At 39.6% G+C, this 21,701-nt stretch overlaps 8 non-coding genes across 8 annotated transcripts; all 8 read left to right on the plus strand.

Moving 5' to 3' along the window:
* Positions 1-11,179: 11,179 nt before the first annotated feature.
* LOC111474165 lies at positions 11,180-11,298 on the plus strand. The gene has a single exon (XR_002715896.1). It is a non-coding gene; the product is annotated as a 5S ribosomal RNA (ribosomal RNA).
* Positions 11,299-11,497: 199 nt separating this feature from the next.
* Positions 11,498-11,616, plus strand: LOC111474160. Its single transcript, XR_002715891.1, has one exon. It is a non-coding gene; the product is annotated as a 5S ribosomal RNA (ribosomal RNA).
* Positions 11,617-11,739: 123 nt separating this feature from the next.
* On the plus strand, positions 11,740-11,858 carry LOC111474134. The gene has a single exon (XR_002715864.1). It is a non-coding gene; the product is annotated as a 5S ribosomal RNA (ribosomal RNA).
* Positions 11,859-11,991: 133 nt separating this feature from the next.
* LOC111474164 lies at positions 11,992-12,110 on the plus strand. Its single transcript, XR_002715895.1, has one exon. It is a non-coding gene; the product is annotated as a 5S ribosomal RNA (ribosomal RNA).
* Positions 12,111-12,403: 293 nt separating this feature from the next.
* Positions 12,404-12,522, plus strand: LOC111474147. The gene has a single exon (XR_002715878.1). It is a non-coding gene; the product is annotated as a 5S ribosomal RNA (ribosomal RNA).
* A 133-nt stretch (positions 12,523-12,655) lies between these two features.
* On the plus strand, positions 12,656-12,774 carry LOC111474135. Its single transcript, XR_002715865.1, has one exon. It is a non-coding gene; the product is annotated as a 5S ribosomal RNA (ribosomal RNA).
* A 200-nt stretch (positions 12,775-12,974) lies between these two features.
* On the plus strand, positions 12,975-13,093 carry LOC111474144. Its single transcript, XR_002715875.1, has one exon. It is a non-coding gene; the product is annotated as a 5S ribosomal RNA (ribosomal RNA).
* A 133-nt stretch (positions 13,094-13,226) lies between these two features.
* On the plus strand, positions 13,227-13,345 carry LOC111474141. The gene has a single exon (XR_002715872.1). It is a non-coding gene; the product is annotated as a 5S ribosomal RNA (ribosomal RNA).
* The last annotated feature ends 8,356 nt before the right edge of the window (positions 13,346-21,701 follow it).

A 21,701-nucleotide genomic window follows, 5' to 3' on the forward strand; every position in this document is an offset into this window, starting at 1 on the left:
GATCAGATCGAGGAGGAAAGTACATGGACTTAAGATTTCAAGACTATATGATAGAACATGGAATAAGGTCTCAACTCTCAGCTCCTGGTATGCCTCAACAAAATGGTGTATCAGAAAGGAGAAATAGAACTCTATTAGACATGGTTCGGTCTATGATGAAATTCGCTCAATTACCCGATCCGTTTTGGGGATATGCAGTGGAGACTGCTACATACATTTTGAACATGGTTCTGACTAAGAGTGTTTCAGAAACACCTTATGAGTTATGGAAAGAGCATAAAGGTAGTTTACGTCACTTTAGGATTTGGGGATGTCCAGCACATGTGTTGTTGCAAAACCCCAAGAAATTAGAACGTCGTTCAAAATTATGTCTATTCGTAAGATACCCCAAAGAGACGAAAGGTGATTTGTTTTATGACCCTCAAGAAAATAGAGTGTTTGTATCAACAAACGCTACATTCTTAGAGGAAGACCACGTAAGAAATCATCAACCTCGCAGCAAACTAGTATTAAGTGAGATTTCTAAAGAAGCTACTGATAAAACAACAAGAGTTGCTGATCAAGCTAGTCATTAAACAAGAGTTGTTGATGAAGCTGACACTTCTGGTCAATCACAACCTTCTCAAGAGTTGAGAATGCCTCGACATAGTGGAAGGGTTATAACTCAACCCGATCGTTACTTGGGTTTGGCAGAAACTCAAGTCATCATACCTGATAATGGCGTTGAGGATCCATTGACCTATAAACAGGCAATGAATAATGAAGATAAAGATCAGTGGATCAAAGCCATGAATCTTGAAATGGAATCAATGTACTTCAATTCAGTCTGGGAACTTGTAGATCAACCAGATGGGATAAAACCTATTGGTTGCAATGGATCTATAAGAGGAAACGAGACCAAAACGGTAAGGTACAGACCTTTAAAGCTCGACTTGTAGCAAAGGGTTATACCCAAAGAGAGGGGGTGGACTATGAAGAAACCTTCTCTCCTGTTGCTATGCTTAAATCGATTAGAATACTCTTGTCTATTGCCACATTTTATGATTATGAAATTTGGCAAATGAATGTTAAGATAGCCTTTCTAAATAGCAATCTTGAAGAGAGTATATATATGGCTCAACTAGAGGGGTTCATTGAACAGGACCACGAGCAAAGGGTTTGCAAGCTTAAAAGATCCATTTATGAGTTGAAGCAAGCATCTCGATCCTGGAATATAAAGTTTGATACTGCGATCAAATCTTATGGCTTTAAACAGAATGTTGACGAATCTTGTGTTTATAAAAGGATAGTCAACTCTATAGTAGCTTTTCTGGGGTTGTACATTGACGCTATCTTACTCATTAGAAATGATGTGGGATTTCTGACTAACATTAAGCATTTGCTAGCGACACAATTCCAAATGAAAGATATGGGAGAGGCTCAATTTGTTCTTGGAATCCAAATTGTTCGAAATCGCAAGAACAAAACACCAGCATTGTCTCAGGCATCGTACATCGACAAAATGTTGATTCGATATAAGATGCAGGACTCCAAGAAAGGATTCTTACCTTTCAGCCATGGAGTTCATTTATCGAAGGAACAAGGTTCTAAGACACCTCAAGAAGTTGAGGATATGAGACACATTCCCTATGCATCAGCAGTCGGTAGTCTGATGTATGCCATTCTATGTACCCAGCTCGACATATGCTATGCTGTGGGAATTGTCAGCAAATATCAGTCAAATCCGGGATGTGCTCATTGGACTGTCGTTAAGAATATCCTCAAGTATCTTAGGAGAACGAGGGCCTATATGCTAATGTACGGTGCTAAGGATCTGATCCTTACAGGGTACACTGACTCAGATTTTCAGACCGATGTAGATTCGAGAAAATCGACATCAGGATCTGTCTTCACTCTGAATGGAGGAGCAATAATATGGAGAAGCATAAAGCAAGGTTGCATTGTTGATTCCACCATGGAGGCTGAGTATGTTGCTGCTTGTGAAGCAGCGAAAGAATCTGTATGGCCTAGGAAGTTCTTAACAGATTTGGAAGTCGTTCCAAATATGCATCTTCCCGTCACTCTTTATTGTGATAACAGTGGAGCAGTTGCAAATTAAAAAAAAAAACCAAGAAGCCATGAGCGAGGAAAACATATTGAGCGCAAATATCATCTCATAAGGGAGATTGTGCAACGAAGAGATGTGATCGTCACACAGATAGCTTCAGAGCACAACATTGCTGATCCATTTACAAAGCCCCTCACGGCAAAAGTGTTTGAAGGGCACCTAGTGAGTCTAGGACTACGAGTTATGTAATCTAGGGCAAGTGGGAGAAAAGGCATGAGTATGTGATGCCCTAGTTTATTGTATTTATGTCTTTCTCTCTACTGAACATTATAAAACCCCACTAGAGTTTTAGTCCAAGTGGGAGTTTGTTGGGTTTTATGTTCTAAAAATCACAGTATGTAAACAAAAACATATTCTATTTTTAATAAAGTTATTATTGTTGTTTATTCAGTAAAGATTGTTATTGAATAAAGTGAACTTTACGATTATTAATCTAAATCCAATAAACTAAGAACACTCTAACTATAGTATGATTACTTGAACTATATGTAGAGACATAAGAGTGGATCAAGTTCAAGTATATAGTCAAAATGATCTATAGTATGAGGATAAGGCTGAGTACCTTATCATGGGGACACTATGGATGCGGCCCAATTTTGTATATGACATAAACAATGTGATCACTAAATCGTACATGTGGAGGCATGTGAGTGAGGGTGTCCTATGCAATGAGTATTTTATAAGATCGGACCATGAAGAAAATCACTCACATTTTATAATGTCGTTTACTCTTGAGACTGATTTTCTTTTCATTCGATGGCCTAGTAATTCAATTTTAATCTTGAGCTAACCATGAACTCCTGTTTTTTCGGAATTATCCTTAGATTTTCATGGATGAGAGTGGCTCGAGTTTGCCGACTCAATAGGCCTCCCATTTCAGGGGTAAGACTGGGTGAATGGCTGGGGACGTGGGGTGCAAGATGAAATTTGCTCCTACCGACTTTTAGGGATAGAAGAGAGGTAGTTCTCTTAAGCACTAACTCCAGGTCTTGAAAAATGTCTTCAGGGACAAAACGGTAAATTGACCCAGCTCTAGTTACGAACAACCTGTGAAGGATCGACTTACTAATCATAGTTATATCAAATGGACAGAAATATATCTACAGTGAGGGGAGTGCAACTATTAGGCTATAGTGGAGTGTCATAGTAGTTAACGAATGTTGGTTAACAAGGTTAATGAGTTTAACCGGTTAATCTTGGATCGTTGGAGCCCATGATCTATAGGTCCATTAGGTCCCTTTGCTAGCTCATATCGAACTAAACCATAGAACAGTGTGACGAGTGAGTTCGAAGTGTTCGAATTCATATTAGAGAATATGCGCTACATATATACGATATATTTAACCGCATTTTTGTTTTATTTACGAATTAAACAAAAAGAGAGAATCTGATATATTTAAATAAGATTTAAATATCTTAATCAAATATGTGTCGGAATTGATTGGGATTGACATTTGAATTAATATTAAATATTAATTAAATAGTTTAATTAATCATTTAATATTACTTTAATTTGAAATTAATTATTCAAATTAATTGTTGAATCAAAATGAAGAAAGTCAAGCTGTTGACTTCATTTAATGGAAAGATCCATGTGTGAGTTAGTGGAATTTTGAGGTGTCAAATTTTGGTTTAACCAAACTTGCATGCTTGCCAAATAAACCCCACAAATTTTAGTGGAATTTTGAGTGTCAAAATTTGGTGAACTCAAACTTGCATGCTTGCCACATAATCCCAAACATTTAAGTGGAATTTTGAGTGTCAAAATTTGGCGATCTCAAATTTGCATGAACATGCAAACATGATTCTATAAATAGAGTGATCATGGTACATGGAAGTTTTCCCTTGGGAAAAAACCTTGAGAAAAACCTCTCACAAACTCTCTCTTCATATATACTAAATCCCTCCCAAGTTTAGTCACTCACCAGATTCCACAATCCTGTTCTAAGGCCGGAGAATAGAGGAGAAGACACTAGTGGTAGTTCGAAACCGGTTCGTGAGGAAAAAGAAACTTGAGCGACAAAAGGTTAGTATTCAAACTTATTGAGTTTTAATGCTTTTGAACATGCTAGCTAATTCACTATAATTGATGTACTTATAGAGCCTATGATCCAAATTGCTTCTGCATGTGTTATATTAACACCATTAATTGTGATGCAATATGTCATGGTATGATGTGTGTATGATGAAATGTTATGTTAAAAGCATAGAACGTTATGTTAGGTCTCTTAAATTGTGTGTATACAGCATGATATGAATGACATGAAATTACGATAAATGACATGAAATATAATCCCGTTATAATTATGTATGATTTGAGAACTGAAGAATTAGAAATGATATGATATGAATGATGAATGATATCTGAAACGATATGAAAAATGATATGATATGTACATAATGCTAGCGGGGTTGTATTAAAGGATAATGAAAATGGAAAAGTTTTGGGACCTCATGCAAGATGTGTGCTCATGCATTTGGGGGATACCCCTATCCCATCACGAGGGTATGGTGCGTACATCCAATGGCAGAACGACTATCGTTATGCTTTGCATAGTGCTGCCGTGACGGTTACTAGTTCTAACAGGTGTCCGGCATAAGGGGCTCCCAGAGTATGCCCACCGGATAAGGAAATTGGCCCAGTGGTGTGCGAACTAGCTAGTGAGTCCATACTCGCACGTATGGGCTTTGTGTAGAGTATATGGTACACGTCCAAAGTTACTCGTTAGGACAGCGAATGGAATGAAAGATAAGTCCTATCATCTCATTGCATGTGATTGTTGCATTTAACCCCAATAGTGGGGTCACTTACTGAGTATTTCTTTAAATACTAAAGTCATGTGCTGTGTTTTAAGATAAATGCTATGTTTTATGAAATTTAAATAAATTCTTCTGCATTCAATGTTTATGGTACAGTATATAGTAGCAACCTTAAATTTCAGGTCGTTACATATACTTATTAGAGGGACATAGACTAACCTTCGTATTAACTTAGTATATATAATAGTTCAAGCTCAACGCTAGCAGATATTGTCCTTTTTAGGCTTTCCCTTTTGAGCTTCCCCTCAAGGTTTTTAAAATGCGTCTACTAAGAATAGGAAAAGGTTTTCACACCCTTATAAAGAATGTATTGTTTCCATCTCCAACGAATGTGAGATCTCATAATGCACCCTTCTTTGGGGCCCAGCATCCTCACTAGCACTCGTTCCTCTCTTCAATCGATGTAGGATCTCACAATCAACCCCCTTCAGGGCCCCACGTTCTGGCTGGCACTCGTTTCTCTCTCTAATCAAAGTGGGATCTCATAATTTATCCCCTTTCAGAATCTAGCATCCTCGCTGACACTTGTTCCTCTCTCTAATCGAAATGGGATCTCACAATTCATCCCCTTCGAAGCCCAACATCCTCGCTAACACTCGTTCCTCTCTCCAATCGATGTGGGATCTCACAATCCACCCATCTTTGGGGCTCAACATTTTCACTGGCATACTGCCCGATGTCTTGCTCTGATACCATTTGTAACAGTCTAATTCTCTTTGGGCTTTCCCATTTGGGACCCCTCAAGTTTTTAAAACGTGTCTTCTAGGGAGAAGTTTTCACAACCTTATAAAGAATGTTTCGTTACCCTCTCCAATGAGTGTGGGATCTAACAATCCACCCTCCTTCAGTGTTCAGCATCCTCGCTAGCACTCTCTCCTCTCTCCAATATATGTGGGATCTCATAATTCATCCTCCTTCGGGGCCAACGATTGTGCAACTATAAGGGCCTTAGTACTATGGTTCTTGGTTCTTGGTTCTTATCCTTAGAACTTGAATCTTGATTCATGTTCCAGTCCTTGATGTTTGTCTTGTTCTTGGTACTTTCTAGGCTCTTGTTCTATTATTGTTTCTTTCTTCAAGGCACTCCTCCTAGAATTTACAGCAATAGCCATGTACCTGACAACATGTGTCCAAGGCTTCATGCTTTCCGAGTGACACTGTCTTAACCTACGTCCAATGCTTCATGTGTTCCAAGCGACGTAGTCTGAACCTGCATCTTAGAGCTTGTCGTTCGATATAGTCTTAAAACATATGCCCAAGGCTTCATGTGTTCCTAGCGACATAGTTTGAAAACTTACGCTTAAGGCTTCATGCGTTCCAAGCAGCGTAGTCTAAGTCATGAGCATGTTGTACCATGGGAGGTCTTAGGAGGTTCTAGATTCTTGGCTAAGGTAACTTACTCTCTTCTTATTCCATCGTGGCTCTAGACTACTTCCCATGATAGACCATAATGGTCACGTGATCGGTACATATATGAACATGGCATCCTACAAATCTTTGGGTACCCATAACATGGTGCAAGGCATCTCATCTAGGTGAGGGAAACGTGAGGCCAAACATGATATCCTGCAAGGAAACATGGTGCAAGGCATCCCACCTAGAAGAGGAAAACTTGGGCCTCAGAAATCACCGCGTGGTGAGAGTTCATGTGTCACTCTGGACATGATTATAGTATTACCTAGCATTCTTGAGTTTTTGTGTCTGAGGACCTTGGTCCCTTATTCTTGATTGGTACCTAGCATTCTTCTTACTTTGTAATTGTAGAGCTTGTGTGATATTGTTCTTGGTTATTAACCATGTAAGTTTTTAGGGTTCTTAATTCCTTGAGGCATAAGTTGTAACATCCATTCATAATTATATGAACCCATTATAATAGCTAGCCTGAATTATTCTAGAAATTCATACATTCATAATGAATTCATCGAGAATTCTAGAAGGGTCTTGAATCTTGAGATGTTTTCTTTAGGCGTTTCTTAGGTTTTATCTTGGTTTAGGTTCCAAGCGTGCTCTAATCAACTTCAACTCTTGAACATAGCTTCTTGTCCTTAGGAATAGTCCTTATAAAAAGTAGCAAGTTATTTGAAAGGCGTATGACCTTGAATTATCATAATAGTCCTGGGAGAATTTTGGTCATTTTACCTATAATTCTTGGATTTTCTACTTAACGAATTCCAATGGCTTTCAAACTTCACCACATCATCAAACGTAAATTACCTTAGGGGGCATTATGGTCATTTTACACTATTTCTTGGTTTACCTACTTATCCTTATCCAATGATCACCAAATTTCATATATAAACTCAACATGCTATAATATTCCCAGCATTAAAATTTCATAGGTAGCAAAGTTTCTTTAATAGGTTATTTTAACGTTACTTAAATTTCGAGTAATATGACCAGTTCAGGGTCTTAACTAACGGTTCTTTGAGTTTTTCTTTAATATATTCTTAAATCATACTTGGTTTAGTGTTCATATAAAAATCTAAGTGATTCCTTCAAGTATTTCTTAAGAAAAGTTTAAGGTGGCTACTTAACATGTAACGACCCGAAATTTTCTACTTAATTTAAGGTCGCTATTGTATACATATCCTAAACATTGGATGGGAAAGACTTCATTTAAATTCCATAAAACATATCATTTATCTTAAAACACAGCCATGAACTTACGTGTTTTGAAAATATCTTTAAAACGACACAATAAAAGACCTGAAATAAAATAAATAAGCGGTTAAGTTAAAAACATCTTATTCTAGCCTAAGTCTAAGAAAATAAATATCACTATCCTATGCATGTACTATGGTCTCGAGTTGCGATGTCGTCGTCAGTCGTACAGGAATGCCTTGCCTTAACTTGAAAAAAATATAGTAGCACATGGCTTGAGTATTTTAAGAAATACTCAGTATGTCATCCACTATTGAGGTTAAATGCAACAATCACATGCGAATGAGATGATGAAATCTATCTTTCAATCTGTCTTCCTACGGTGCTGTTCTAACGGATAATTTTGGACGTGTACCATATACTATACACACAACCCATATCGGGTATGGGCTCACCAGTCAGTTCGCACACCGTTGGGCCACCTTACTTGTCGGGCGAGCATACACTGGGACGCTCCCTAGGCCGAACACCCGGTTAGAACTAGTAACCGTCATAGCAACGCTATGAAAAACATAACGATCGTTGTCCTGCCATTGGATGTACGCGTCCGTACCCTCGTGATGGAATAGGGGTATCCCCCAATTCATGAGTACACATCATGCATGAGGTCCCAACATCTTTCCATTTTCATTATCATTTAATACAACCCCGCTAGCATTATGTACATATCATATCATTTTTCATATCGTTTCAGATATCGTTCATCATTCATATCATATCATTTCTCATTCTTCAGTTCTCAAATCATACATAATTCTAACGGGGTTATATTTCATGTCATTTATCGTGATTTCATGTCATTCATACATGTTGTATACACACAATTTAAGAGACCTAACATAACGTTCTATGCTTTTAACATAACATTTCATCATATACATATCATACCATGACATATTGGATCACAATGTATCATATCATATACAAGTCATAACGTAAACACTTCGTAGTCATATGTTCTCTAACTTATCATAGCCTTACCGTTCTTATACCTATCATAGTCATACCGTTATGTGAACATACCTTAGTCATATCATCACAAGAACGTATCCTAACGCTATTGTTCTATAAATCTATCACAAACTTATCCCTTTCTACCGGTAACCTAATCGTATTCTTTCATCAATCTCTCTTATCCATATCACTCTGGTATGTAACCTAACCTTAACGTTTCATGAACGTATTTTACTCCTATTGTTACATTTCATTTTGTGCATCCTTCTCGTATCCTATCTCAAACATATCATTAAACACATCGTACCATAATTATTATCATACAGTTCAAATATTATAACATATACATAACATATAAGAAGCATATCGATCCACAGACAATTCACACATATCAATATATATGACACGTGCAGAACCACGAGGCACGTGTCAACATCAAATATAACCATACCGAGAATAAGGTCACTTACCTGGCTAGCTTAAGTCGTTGTCACGAATATATCTTTAACGAAAGTTCGATTCCGTCCTTTGTAATCCGAGTCAACTTATATAAGCCCATGACATGAGTTTCAAGTTTGAACTCTACACACTTATTTCTCTAATTTACATTGGTCATTGTAAATTATATGACACGTCCTTTGTATTTTCTTTTCCCTCTATATTTAGTTTGTGGTTTTTAATTCTTTAATCTTATTTTCTTCCTATCTGTTGCATTTTAATTTTGTTCTCATATATTCCAAATTTCTACTAAATCTTGTTTCCAAATCATTTCTTATCTTAGTGTTTAGTGTTCACAAATTTTGTTGACCATTCTATTTTTAATCTATTAATTTGGCTACGGATATAAATTTAATCTAATATATTTACTAGCATTCCTATAAATGATTGACATTGAGTTTCTAACTGAAAGCTAAACCATTTTAATAATTCCATGAAGATCTAACTTCCGTTCTTGAGCTTCTAGTATCCAAATTGTTTCAAATTTTCTTCCACAGACTCCTCTTATTGTGTCTAGTTTCTAGAACCATAAATTTTTTTCATGAGAACCAGCATGGAAGGAGGTTCAGATTTAGAAAAACAAAAGAAGAAGATGAAACGTATATTTCCACCATTTCTGTAACGACCCTAAATTTTCACACACTCATAGTCACTACTAACGTCTCATGCTTATCTATAATGCGGAAATATAACTCTTACATGAACATCATTTATAACGTAAACTTCAAAAACGCTTAAAACAACTTTTTCTCTGGAAAACACAGCCATGGTCTTACGTATTTAAATACGAAATACTGAAATTTAGAGAACTTAAAAGCAGTAAAAAATAATTTAAAACGATGAAATGCATAACAACCTATTCTAACCTAAAACTAGAAATTTAAATATGAATCTTCTCTGTGCACATGCCATAGTCTTTGCTGGCGATGTCGCCGTCCTCCATACAAGTGCGTCTTGCCTTTACCTGAAAAATGATGTGGCACTCAGTCTTAGTATTTCAAAGAATACTCAGTAAGTGGCCCCACTATAGGGGGCCATGCAAATGCAAACACATGCAATCATGGTTTAGGGACCTATCTCTAACATCATAGGGGTGGCCTCCAGTCTCGAACAAATTGGATGTGTAGTACTTCCCTAAATACAACTCACACGTGCGAGTGTGAGTCCCTAGGGCGCTTGCACACCCCCTAGACCCTCTAGTCAAGCTAATCTGTAGTAACGTCCGAAGGTAAGCGGAACCCCATAGTGTCATGTGCCTCATGAACTCCCTCATCTGTGCGCATTCGCACTCATCATCATATTATGCTTGTCTGCACTCGTCATCTCAAAGGGAAGTAGCCCTATGCTTATGAACATACAATATACATGAGGTCCCTCTAAACCCATCATAATGTCTCTTCTGACACAACCCTCTAGTCTCATCTCTTTATTACTCTAGGTAACACATGCTCGTGGATATTTATATTAATATCATTTTCATGCTCTTAGGGTTGTGTCCTATGTCGATCTAACGACACGATGCGATATGGCACTCATCATCATATAACATGCTCAATATGGAAAACATCATCATATAACATCATCACATCCTTATCTAACGTTATCAAGTCATCATATAACATCATCACATCATCATATAACATCATCACATCATCATCTAACACCATCACATAACATTATCACATCATCACCTAACGTCATCACGTCATCACATAACATTATCACATCATCAAATAACATCATCACATCATCATATAACAACATCGCATCATCATCTAACATCATCACGTCATCACATAACATCATCATATAACAACATCACATCATCATATAACAGCATCGCATCACTATCTAACATTATCGAGTCATCATATTACATCATCACATCATCATACAACATCGACACATCATCATACATCGTCATCACGTCATCATATAACGTCATCACATCATCATATAACATAAAGCATAAATGATACGTGCAAGGCCACTGGGCACGTGTCGTCATACATAAGACAAGTCTTTCAACCGAGCCGATAGTAAGGCCACTTAAATGAGAACCTCCCCCGCTCATGTCCATCTCGTTTCGATCATGCCACCCTGCATGCGTTAAATCCGATTTTGTGCACATGGCATGTTGGGTGTGATCATACCAGTACTAATGCACCAGATCCCATCAGAACCTCGCGGTTAAGCGTGATTGGGCGAGAGTAGTACTAAGTTGGGTGACCACTTGGGAAGTCCTCGTGTTGCACCCCTTTTTTTATTTCAATTTCTCCCAGTTCTTTTCTACATTTCTCTACAAATGAGAACCTCTTGCACCCCTTTTTTTATTTCAATTTCTCCCAGTTCTTTTCTACATTTCTCTACAAATGAGAACCTCCCCAGCTCACGCCCATCGCGTTTCGATCATGCCGGCCCGTTGTGTTAAATCCGATTTTGTGCGCATGGCATGTTGGGTGCGATCATACCAGCACTAATGCATCGGATCCCATCAAAACTCTGTAGTTAAGCATGCTTGGGCGAGAGTAGTACCAAGTTGGGTGACCACTTGGGAAGTCCTCGTGTTGCATCTTTCAATTTCTCCGAGTTCTTTTCTTCCTTTCTCTACAAATGAGAACCTCCCCCACTCACGCCCATCGCGTTTCGATCATGCCGCCCCGCATGCGTTAAATCCGATTTTGTGCGCATGGCATGTCGGGTGCGATCATACCAGCACTAATGCACCGGATCCCATCAGAACTCCGCAGTTAAGCGTGCTTGGGCGAGAGTAGTACTAAGTTGGGTGACCACTTGGGAAGTCCTCGTGTTGCACCCCTTTTTTTCTTTCAATTTCTCCCAGTTCTTTTCTTCCTTTCTCTACAAATGAGAACCTCCCCCGCTCACGCCCATCGCGTTTCGATCATGCCGCCCCGCATGCGTTAAATCCGATTTTGTGCGCATGGCATGTCGGGTGCGATCATACAAGCACTAATGCACCGGATCCCATCAGAACTCTGCAGTTAGGCGTGCTTGGGCGAGAGTAGAACTAAGTTGGGTGATCACTTGGGAAGTCCTCGTGTTGCACCCCTTTTTTTCTTTCAATTTCCCCCAAACTAAGTTGGGTGATCACTTGGGAAGTCCTCGTGTTGCACCCCTTTTTTTCTTTCAATTTCCCCCAGTTCTTTTTTTCTTTCAATTTCCCCCAGTTCTTTTTTTCTTTCTCTACAAATGAGAACCTCCTCCGCTCACGCCCATCGCGTTTCGATCATGCCGTTCTTTTTTTCTTTCTCTACAAATGAGAACCTCCTCCGCTCACGCCCATCGCGTTTCGATCATGCCACCCCGCATGCGTTAAATCCGATTTTGTGCGCATGGCATGTTGGGTGCGATCATACCAGCACTAATGCACCGGATCCCATCAGAACTCCGCAGTTAAGCGTGCTTGGGCGAGAGTAGTACTAAGTTGGGTGACCACTTGGGAAGTCCTCGTTTTGCAACCGTTTTTTTCTTTCAATTTCTCCGAGTTCTTTTCTTCCTTTCTCTACAAATGAGAACCTCCCCCGCTCACGCCCATCGCGTTTCGATCATGCCGCCCCGCATGCGTTAAATCCGATTTTGTGCGCATGGCATGTCGGGTGCGATCATACCAGCACTAATGCACCGGATCCCATCAGAACTCCGCAGTTAAGCGTGCTTGGGCGAGAGTAGTACTAAGTTGGGTGACCACTTGGGAAGTCCTCGTGTTGCACCCCTTTTTTTCTTTCAATTTCTCTCAGTTCTTTTGTTCCTTTCTCTACAAATGAGAACCTCCCCCGCTCACGCCCATCGCGTTTCGATCATGCCGCCCCGCATGCGTTAAATCTTATTTTGTGCGCATGCCCGCTCACGCCCATCGCGTTTCGATCATGCCGCCCCGCATGCGTTAAATCTTATTTTGTGCGCATGTCATGTCGGGTGCGATCATACCAGCACTAATGCACCGGATCCCATCAGAACCCCGTAGTTAAACGTGCTTGGGCGAGAGTAGTACTAAGTTGGGTGACCACTTGGGAAGTCCTCGTGTTGCACCCCTTTTTTTCTTTCAATTTCTCCGAGTTCTTTTCTTCCTTTCTCTACAAATGAGAACCTCCCCCGCTCACTCCCATCGCGTTTCGATCATGCCGCCCCGCATGCGTTAAATCCGATTTTGTGCGCATGGCATGTCGGGTGCGATCATACCAGCACTAATGCACGGGATCCCATCAGAACTCCGCAGTTAAGCGTGCTTGGGCGAGAATAGTACTAAGTTGGGTGACCACTTGGGAAGTCCTCGTGTTGCACCCCTTTTTTTCTTTCAATTTCTTCGAGTTCTTTTGTTCCTTTCTCTACAAATGAGAACCTCCCCCGCTCACGCCCATCGCGTTTCGATCATGCCGCCCCGCATGCGTTAAATCCGATTTTGTGCGCATGGCATGTCGGGTGCGATCATCCCAGCACTAATGCACCGGATCCCATCAGAATTTCGCGGTTAAGCGTGTGGCGACTTGGGAAGGTAAGCTAATATATGGATAAAGCAATTCTTATACTAGCAAGCTAGCCCCTTATCTGCGTGGAGGAAAAATGGGACTATTCTGAGGGGCTGGGCTGGAGTGGACAGTACTCCTTGGCCTTTTACTAGTTAGTCCCCCCGGTAAAGCCCCCACCCCTGACGACCTATTCTATACCAGCTTCTTCTATAGATGAGATAACTGGAGCAGATTTAATAGCAAGGGATATTGACCCAGCAGCTTGTTGCGCAAAAGAATATGTTTCAAAACAAAGAAGCTCCATTCTTCGTTAGAGTGGTTCTTCGACTGTTCACCTACTAAATAAATGATCATCTTCTTCATCGCTACGCTACGGGGGAGCATTGCTACGGGGGAGCATTGTCCGAGTGAATAAGCAGGGCAAAGCTTGATTTTCGAGGCTGGGCTGACATCACATACACAAGTGCTCTCTAAACCGTGCAATAAGGGCAGGCAGATCGGATCGAAGGGTTGTCCATTGGGATTGGGCATGGACAATCATGACAAGTTAATTGTAAAATAACATAAAAATAAAATAATAAACAATCAAACAAATAAGGGACTATTATATTTTTTAGTAGAATTGCACATGCCCTAACTATGTATAAACACAATATTAAGAAGTAAAATTCTATATTGTTTTTTTTAAGATCTAAATATGATCTTTAGGAATAAAATGAGAACAAAGTCAAAAGGCCAAGGAGGGTGGAAATGACAATCAACAAATAAATGGAAAGATTGAAAAATATATAAATAATTAATCAATTCTAGGCATGAACTAAATGACCTTAATTAAAGTAAATTAAAAGTCTTAAAATACATTAATGAAATACAATAACTCTAAATTGTAATCCACCCAAAATTCAAAACATGAAACTTCATTTCTCTTCAATGTGGCATGAACTGAAATATCTTTTGATAATTTCAACAATATTTTCTTCAAATCTTCATTGAAGCATATTGTATGATTGATGTCTCTTGGTTCATATCACAAAGCAACTACCTTTTGTTTTGTTGATTGCTAGTAGATCGCACTGCCTGAGAGGAAGTAAATCACCCCACTGGTGCTCTTACGATCATCAACGTCACCGGTCATGTCACTATCGCTGTAGCCAACAAGCTCAAGCTTCTCCTTTCCTCTCCTGGTGCAGTATCTCACACCCCAGCCTCTGGTTCCAGCCACATAGTGCAGGATGCGCTTGACAACCACAAGAGGCTCCTCCCTAGGTTCTTCCATGAATCTACTTACGTATCCAACTAAGTAAGCAAGGTCAGGACGTGTGTTTATCAGATAGCGCAGGCTTTTGACAATGTTGCGGTAATTGGTGGCATTAATTGCCGTCATAGTGCCGGCCTTCCTTAGTTGGAGTCGGGCCCTCCATTGGAGTCTTTATAGGGTTACTGTCCACAAGCCCAGTTGTGTCCAACAGCTTCTTCGCATATGCACTTTAGCAGATGGTGATGCCGGTAGTACCCTGTTGCACTTCGATGTCGAGGTAGTAGCTGAGCATGCCAAGATCGCTCATCTTGAAGTTCTTTGACATCTCCCTCTTGAATCTTCCGAGGACTTCCATGTCGCCTCCAGTGATTATGAGGTCATCGACGTACACTGATAAGATAAGGAACCACTACAAGGGGAGTAAGATTCGGATTACCTTGTTGATCGAATATCTCAAGGCAAGAACATTGTTTGAAATTCAAATCACTCCACAAGCAAAATCGATCATGTCTAGCTTGAATGATTCTTGTTGATCAAATATCTCAAGGCAAGAACACTTGCTTGAGATTCGAATCACTCCACAAGCAAGATTAATCATGTCGAGCTTGAATGATTCTACATGCAACCTAAACTACATAGAATTGCAAAGAAACTTAGCCATTGGCTAAAGAAGAGGACAAATGCTTCTTTTTCTATATTTTCCAAGTCTCTTACCAATACAATATACATGGCTTTATATAGCCTAAAAAATGAAACTATTAAAGGCACTCCAAGAGTTGTAACCTTCATACTTTATGGCCATAATTAGCCATTATGTAAATGTAACCTAAAGTAAATAAAATGTCTTAAAATACAATAACTCTAAATTGTAACCCACCCAAAATTTATAACAATCAAACTTCATTCTTCTTCAATGTGGCATGAATTAAAACATCTTTTGATAATTTTGACAACCTTTTCTTCACATCTTCATTGAAGTATATTGTATGATTGATGTTTTTTGGTTTATATCATACACTCTCACGATTAGTCGCTACTCGTCGTGGCCGGGCGTGTACATGTCATGCTCAGAGGCACAGCGCTTGAACTTTAGCGATAATAGGGTACTGTCGAGCTTCGTGTTTCAGGCTCGTGGTGCATGCCGAAGCCCATAGAGTGCCTTGTGCAGGCACAATACCTTGTCAGGGTTGTCGTTGTCCAGGAAGTTCGGTGGTTGTTGAACATAGTCAGTCTCCTTCAGCTCTCCGTTTAGGAACGCGGGTTTCACGTCGATGAGGTGGACTTCTCAGGAATGATGTGCCGCGATTGCCAGCAATAGGTGGGTAGATTCCAGCTTTGTCACTGGTGCGAATACCTCCTCAAAATCCACTCCTTGCTTCTAGACGTAGCCCTTCACCACCAGACTGACCTTGAGTTTCACAACTTCTCCCTTTTCGTTCGCATCAGTCTGAAGACCCATTTGAGCCCTATGACTTGGTGTCCCAGTGACATATCCTCTAGACTTTATGTCTGGTTCTCGGTGATGAATTTCATCTCCTTCTGCATTGCCTTCAGCTGGCACGGGTTCCTTTCTGCTTCAGCGAAGGTGTTCGGTTCATCTGCGTTGATGACATGCAGTTCGGCCACCTCTTGTTCCAGTTTGCGTGCTGCTAGTCTATGGGGTTCACCTCCTCCCACTAGGTCGTCCATCCTCCCGTACCTGGCTACCAGATCTTCATCGTGATCGACATCCAGCGTCGAATCCACAGTCCGTGGTGTTGCAAATTCCACTGGTTCAAGGGGTGCAACTGCTGGCGGCTGTGACGGTTCCTGATGCTGTGCTCCTCCTTCTTCTGGCTCGATGACGAGGTACTCCACCGTGAATTGATTTGAGTTGTGGGCTGTCTCGATCACGTCGTTCCACTGCCTGAAGGTGCTTTCGTCGAAGATGACATCACGAGACACGTGGGCTCACCCCCCGCAGGATCATAGAGTCTGTACGCCTTGCTCCCAGGTTTGTAGCCGATGAAGACGACCTTCAACCCCTTTGGATCGAGCTTGACAAGGTTGGAACGCGCTACCTTCATGTATGCGACACATCCGAACACTCGAAAATGATGTACCACTGGCTTTCTATTGTACCAGGCCTCATGTGGCATCTTCCCGTCTAGGCTTCACATTAGCGACCGATTGAGAAGATAGACAGTCGTCATTACCGCCTCTCCCCAGAATCTTTCAGGCATCCCAGCCGTCATCAGCAAAGATCTTGTTGTTTTGCTAGAGGGAGTAGGGCATTGTTAGTCGCTGCTGCATGCCGAGCTCGTCGCAGTAGTTACTGAAGCTTGCTGAGGTGAATTCTCTACCTCAATCCGTGCGTAGCATTCACATCTTCTTCCCACATTCGGCCTCCGCTAACGCTCGAATGCGCTTAATCGCCTATGTCGCCCCACTTTTCACTTACAGGAGGATCAGCCATATGAAGCGGCTTCTGTCATCGACTAGCAGGAGGAAGAGGGTCTTGCTGCCTAGGGCCGCCGACTTGATGGGCCTGCAAATATCGCCGTGCACAAGCTCCAACAGCTCACCAGCACAGTAGGATGTCCGAGATGGCTTTATATAGCCTCAAAATGGAACTATTAAAGGCATTCCAAGAGTTGTAATATTCATACTTAATGAGCATAATTAACCATTGTGTAATTGTAACCTATAGTAAATAAAAAGTCTTAAAATACATAAATGAAATACAATAACTCTAAATTGTAATCTACTCAAAATTTATAACATAAAACTTCATTATTCTTCAATGTGGCATGAATTGAAATATCTTTTGATAATTTCAACAATATTTTCTTCACATCTTCATTGAAACATCTTGTATGATTGATGTCTCTTGGTTCATATCACTCGGTCATATGGTTTGTTGCCCCTGTGTCGAGGACCCATCGTCAGTGCTCTTGGTGATGTTGTTGCCCCTGTGTTGAGGACCCGAGAGTGGTTATGCTGTTGGTGAGCCTGCAGCTGCTCGATGTTTGATTCCCACACTCGCTGCATACCAACCGAACGAGATTTGATTCCCTCCCAAGTCGATTGCGCGGCGATGGGGCTGAACCGTGGCTTCTGGGCTGGATTGAGGTTTGGGCAGAAGGTAGAGGCCGAGGGGAAAGAAGTCGGGCTAGCTCTCTCAGATTTTGGGTTCGGGTTGACCCGGATCTGTGGATCTTGTCTTCCTTACCAGCGACGTTGTTGACTTCTAGCAATAGTGAGGAAAACGTCGACGTGTAAAAATCGGCTGAAGGAAAACTTCTTCGAGGAAAAAAATAACGAAAAAAGAAAGGGAGAGAAATATTTGCGGAAGAACCGATGGTTATTATTTGATTTAGTTTCACGTATTTCAATAACAAACCTATCCTAGATTTAGCAGTAGTGGCATAAACCTTGCGCCCAAAAAATTGGTCAAAATGGCCAGCAAAAAATATGCTCTTCCATTAAATGGGGAGCGTTAATTCAGATGTTCAAAAGTAAAAAACAACTAACGAAATTTAAGGAATAAAAACATAGCTATTATCTAACAGGCGTTTTCGTTGCTAATATCGGTCCTCTTTCTTCCTTTTCCTCTTTATTTATCTTCTTTCTTTCTTTCCTCGAAGTTTAGTGGCCTAAAAGTTCCTAAAACCATAGATCTAAGAATGTTTACAATTTTTTGACCTCGGTTACCGACGATGGCGCTTACGAAAAAGTACAAAACATACCTTGAGTTATTGTGCTTTCGTTAGGGATTATTCTCATGGTGGTAACTGAGCGTTTGACGTCGATTTTCGGGTGGTTTTGGACTCGTCGAAGAAATTGAAAACTCGCCGAAGTTATCTGAAATCTCTCTCTCGCTCTCGTATTTTCTTTCTTTTCTCTGTTTGCAGGTATTTTGATCGATTCTGGCAGTTGTGGGTTGAAGGTTGAGTGAGGTGTGGCTATCATTTTGCGTGGGGTCCACGAAACTCGGCGGTCGCTAGAAAACTCACGAGTTTTCCAACGATTGAGTTTCTCTTTTTTTTTTTCTTGTTCTTGGGTCGTTATAGTGCGAGTATCAATCGTCTTTGCCAATAAATAGTTTAGAAGATAAACTGCATGACATATTTGTTGGAAATAAACTTAAATGAAAGAGAGAGAGAAAAAAAAAACAGTTTTTAAATTGAGTAAAAAAGCTATACTTATTTTAGGAAATGAGTAGTATATGGGTGAGAAAACATGTAAAGAAAACGTGGGATAGTTATGGCAAGAAAACTTGTAAATAGGCTTTACTTATCATTGTAATATTAGAGCAAGTAGAGCAAGAGTCATAATAGAGCAAAAAGAAGCAAAAAGAGAAAAAGAAGAAAGAGTTAAAGTTCTGTGAAATCGAAAAAGGCTTTTGAGAAGTCTGTCTCCTTGTCTCTCCCCTCTCGACACCCCCTTCAAAGTTTTCTAAACGGGTTAGTTTCAGAGTGAATGTCCATTTTCTACAAGTCGGTATCAGAGCGGCTTTTATTTTCTAAAAATTGGTATTAGAGCAAATTTTATTTCAACAAATTGATATCAGAGCTGATGGCGAACATGATGGGACAAATGCTGCTACCACGATTGAAGGAGGAAAGTTTTCTACATCTAAGTAATTCCAAAGCTCATCTTCCATTAAAGACACTTATATCATTTACCAATCAATTTAAGTATACATGTTTTAAACTTTTATGGTCTAACTCAATTTTTTTTTCTTACTGATACTTTAATTTCATCTTTACCTAAATCAAAGTTATAGAATTTTCTTTCAGACACTACCACTTTTAATATCTATAGTATACTATAAGATATTGACATCTATCAAGCTTCTTAGGTCATTTAATTCCATTTGAAACTACTTACTCTATACATTGGTACATTCATTCTCATCTCTATGTTCATAAGACTGTGTAGTTTATCTATGTTTAAGACGTCTAACTAAAACATATGATCTTGCTTAGCAAAATCATTTTCACGCATACACTAACATTTAGTAGCTTAAAACTATAACTACTCATTCACAGCAACAATCTCAGTAAATCTAAACATCATCAACATAACAATTTACATTCACATTCCATGCAAGGTAAAACATAACGTATTCTAAATTATAATAAATATAGAATTAACCTAACATGAATGCAGTAAATTATAATACAATCAATAGAGTAAAAGTCCAATTATGAGTTATATTTTATAATTACCAAATAATAACAACATGTCATTTTCTTATCTTACGCAAGACATACCTGGCGGAGACGGGGCACCGACGGTGGGACCATGGAACATGCCAAGCCAACATCGTAAGCTAGTCTACAAGATCTATAACCTAGGGCTCTGATACCAACTATAACGATCAAAAAATTTCTACTAATTTAAGGTCGCTACTATATACGTACAATAAACATTGAATGCGGAAGCCTTCATTTAAATTCTATAAAACATAACGTTTAACTTAAAACACAGCCATGGACTTACGTGTTTCGAAAACATCTTTAAAATGACACAACAAAAGACCCAAAATAAAATAAATAAGCGTTTTAAGTTTAAAACATCCTATTCTAGCCTAAGTCTAAGAAAATAAATACCATTATCCTATGCAGGTGCCATGATCTCGAGTTGCGATGCCATCGTTAGCCGTACAGAAATGCCATGCCTTAACCTGAAAAATGTAGTAGCACATGGCTTGAGTATTTAAAGAAACACTCAGTAAGTGACCTCACTATTGGGGTTAAATATAACAATCAAATGCAATGAAATGATGGGACCTATCTTTCGTTTCGTTTCGTTTCATTTTCCCTACGGTGTTGTCCTAACGGGTAATCGTGGACGTGTACTATATACTCTACACACGGCCCATACCAAGCTAGTTCGCACACCGCTGGGCCACTTTCCTTATCTTGTGGGCATACTCTGGGAGCCCCTTATGCTGGACCTGTTAAAACTAGTAACCGTCACGGCAGCGCTATGCAAAGCATAACAATCGTTGTCCTGCCATTGGATGTACGCGTCCGTACCCTCGTGATGGGATAAGGGTATCCCCCAAATGCATGAACACACATAATGCATGAGGTCCCCACTACTTATACAATTTCATTATCCTTTAATACAACCCCGCTAGCATTAAGTACATATCATATCATTTTCATATCGTTTCAGATATCGTTCATCATTCATATCATATCGTTTCTCATTCTTCCGTTCTCAAATCATACATAATTCTAACGGGGTTATATTTCATGTCATTTATCGTAATTTCATATCATTCATATCATGCTGTATACACACAATTTAAGAGACCTAACATAACGTTCTATGCTTTTAACATAACATTTCATCATATACACATCATACCTTGAGATATTGCATCACAATGTATCATATCATAAATAAGTAATAACGTAAACACTTCATAGTCATATCCTTCTCTAACTTATCATAGCCTTAACGTTCTTATACCTATCACAGTCATATCATTACATGAACGTACCTTAGTCATATCATCACAAGAACTTAACATAACGCTATCGTTCTATCAATCTATCACAAACCTATCCCTTTCTACCCGTAACCTAACCGTATTCTTCCATCAATCTCTCTTATCCATATCACTCCGGTATGTAACCTAGCATTAACGTTTCGTGAACGTATTTTACTCCTATCGTTACATTTCGTTTTGTGCATTCTTCTTGTATCCTATCTCAAACATATCCTTGAACACATCGTACAGGAACTATTATCATACAATTCACATATTATAACATATACATAACATATAGGAAGCATATCGATCCACAGAGAATTCACACATAGGTGTAAAATAACTATAATGCCCTCCACCCAAAATAACCTCCTTTTACCACTTTTAAGACACCTAAGTAACGTGGAACTTTATACACAACCTTGA

Source organism: Cucurbita maxima, unplaced genomic scaffold, assembly GCF_002738345.1.
Source record: "Cucurbita maxima cultivar Rimu unplaced genomic scaffold, Cmax_1.0 Cma_Scf00254, whole genome shotgun sequence".
NCBI classification, from domain to species: Eukaryota; Viridiplantae; Streptophyta; class Magnoliopsida; order Cucurbitales; family Cucurbitaceae; genus Cucurbita; species Cucurbita maxima.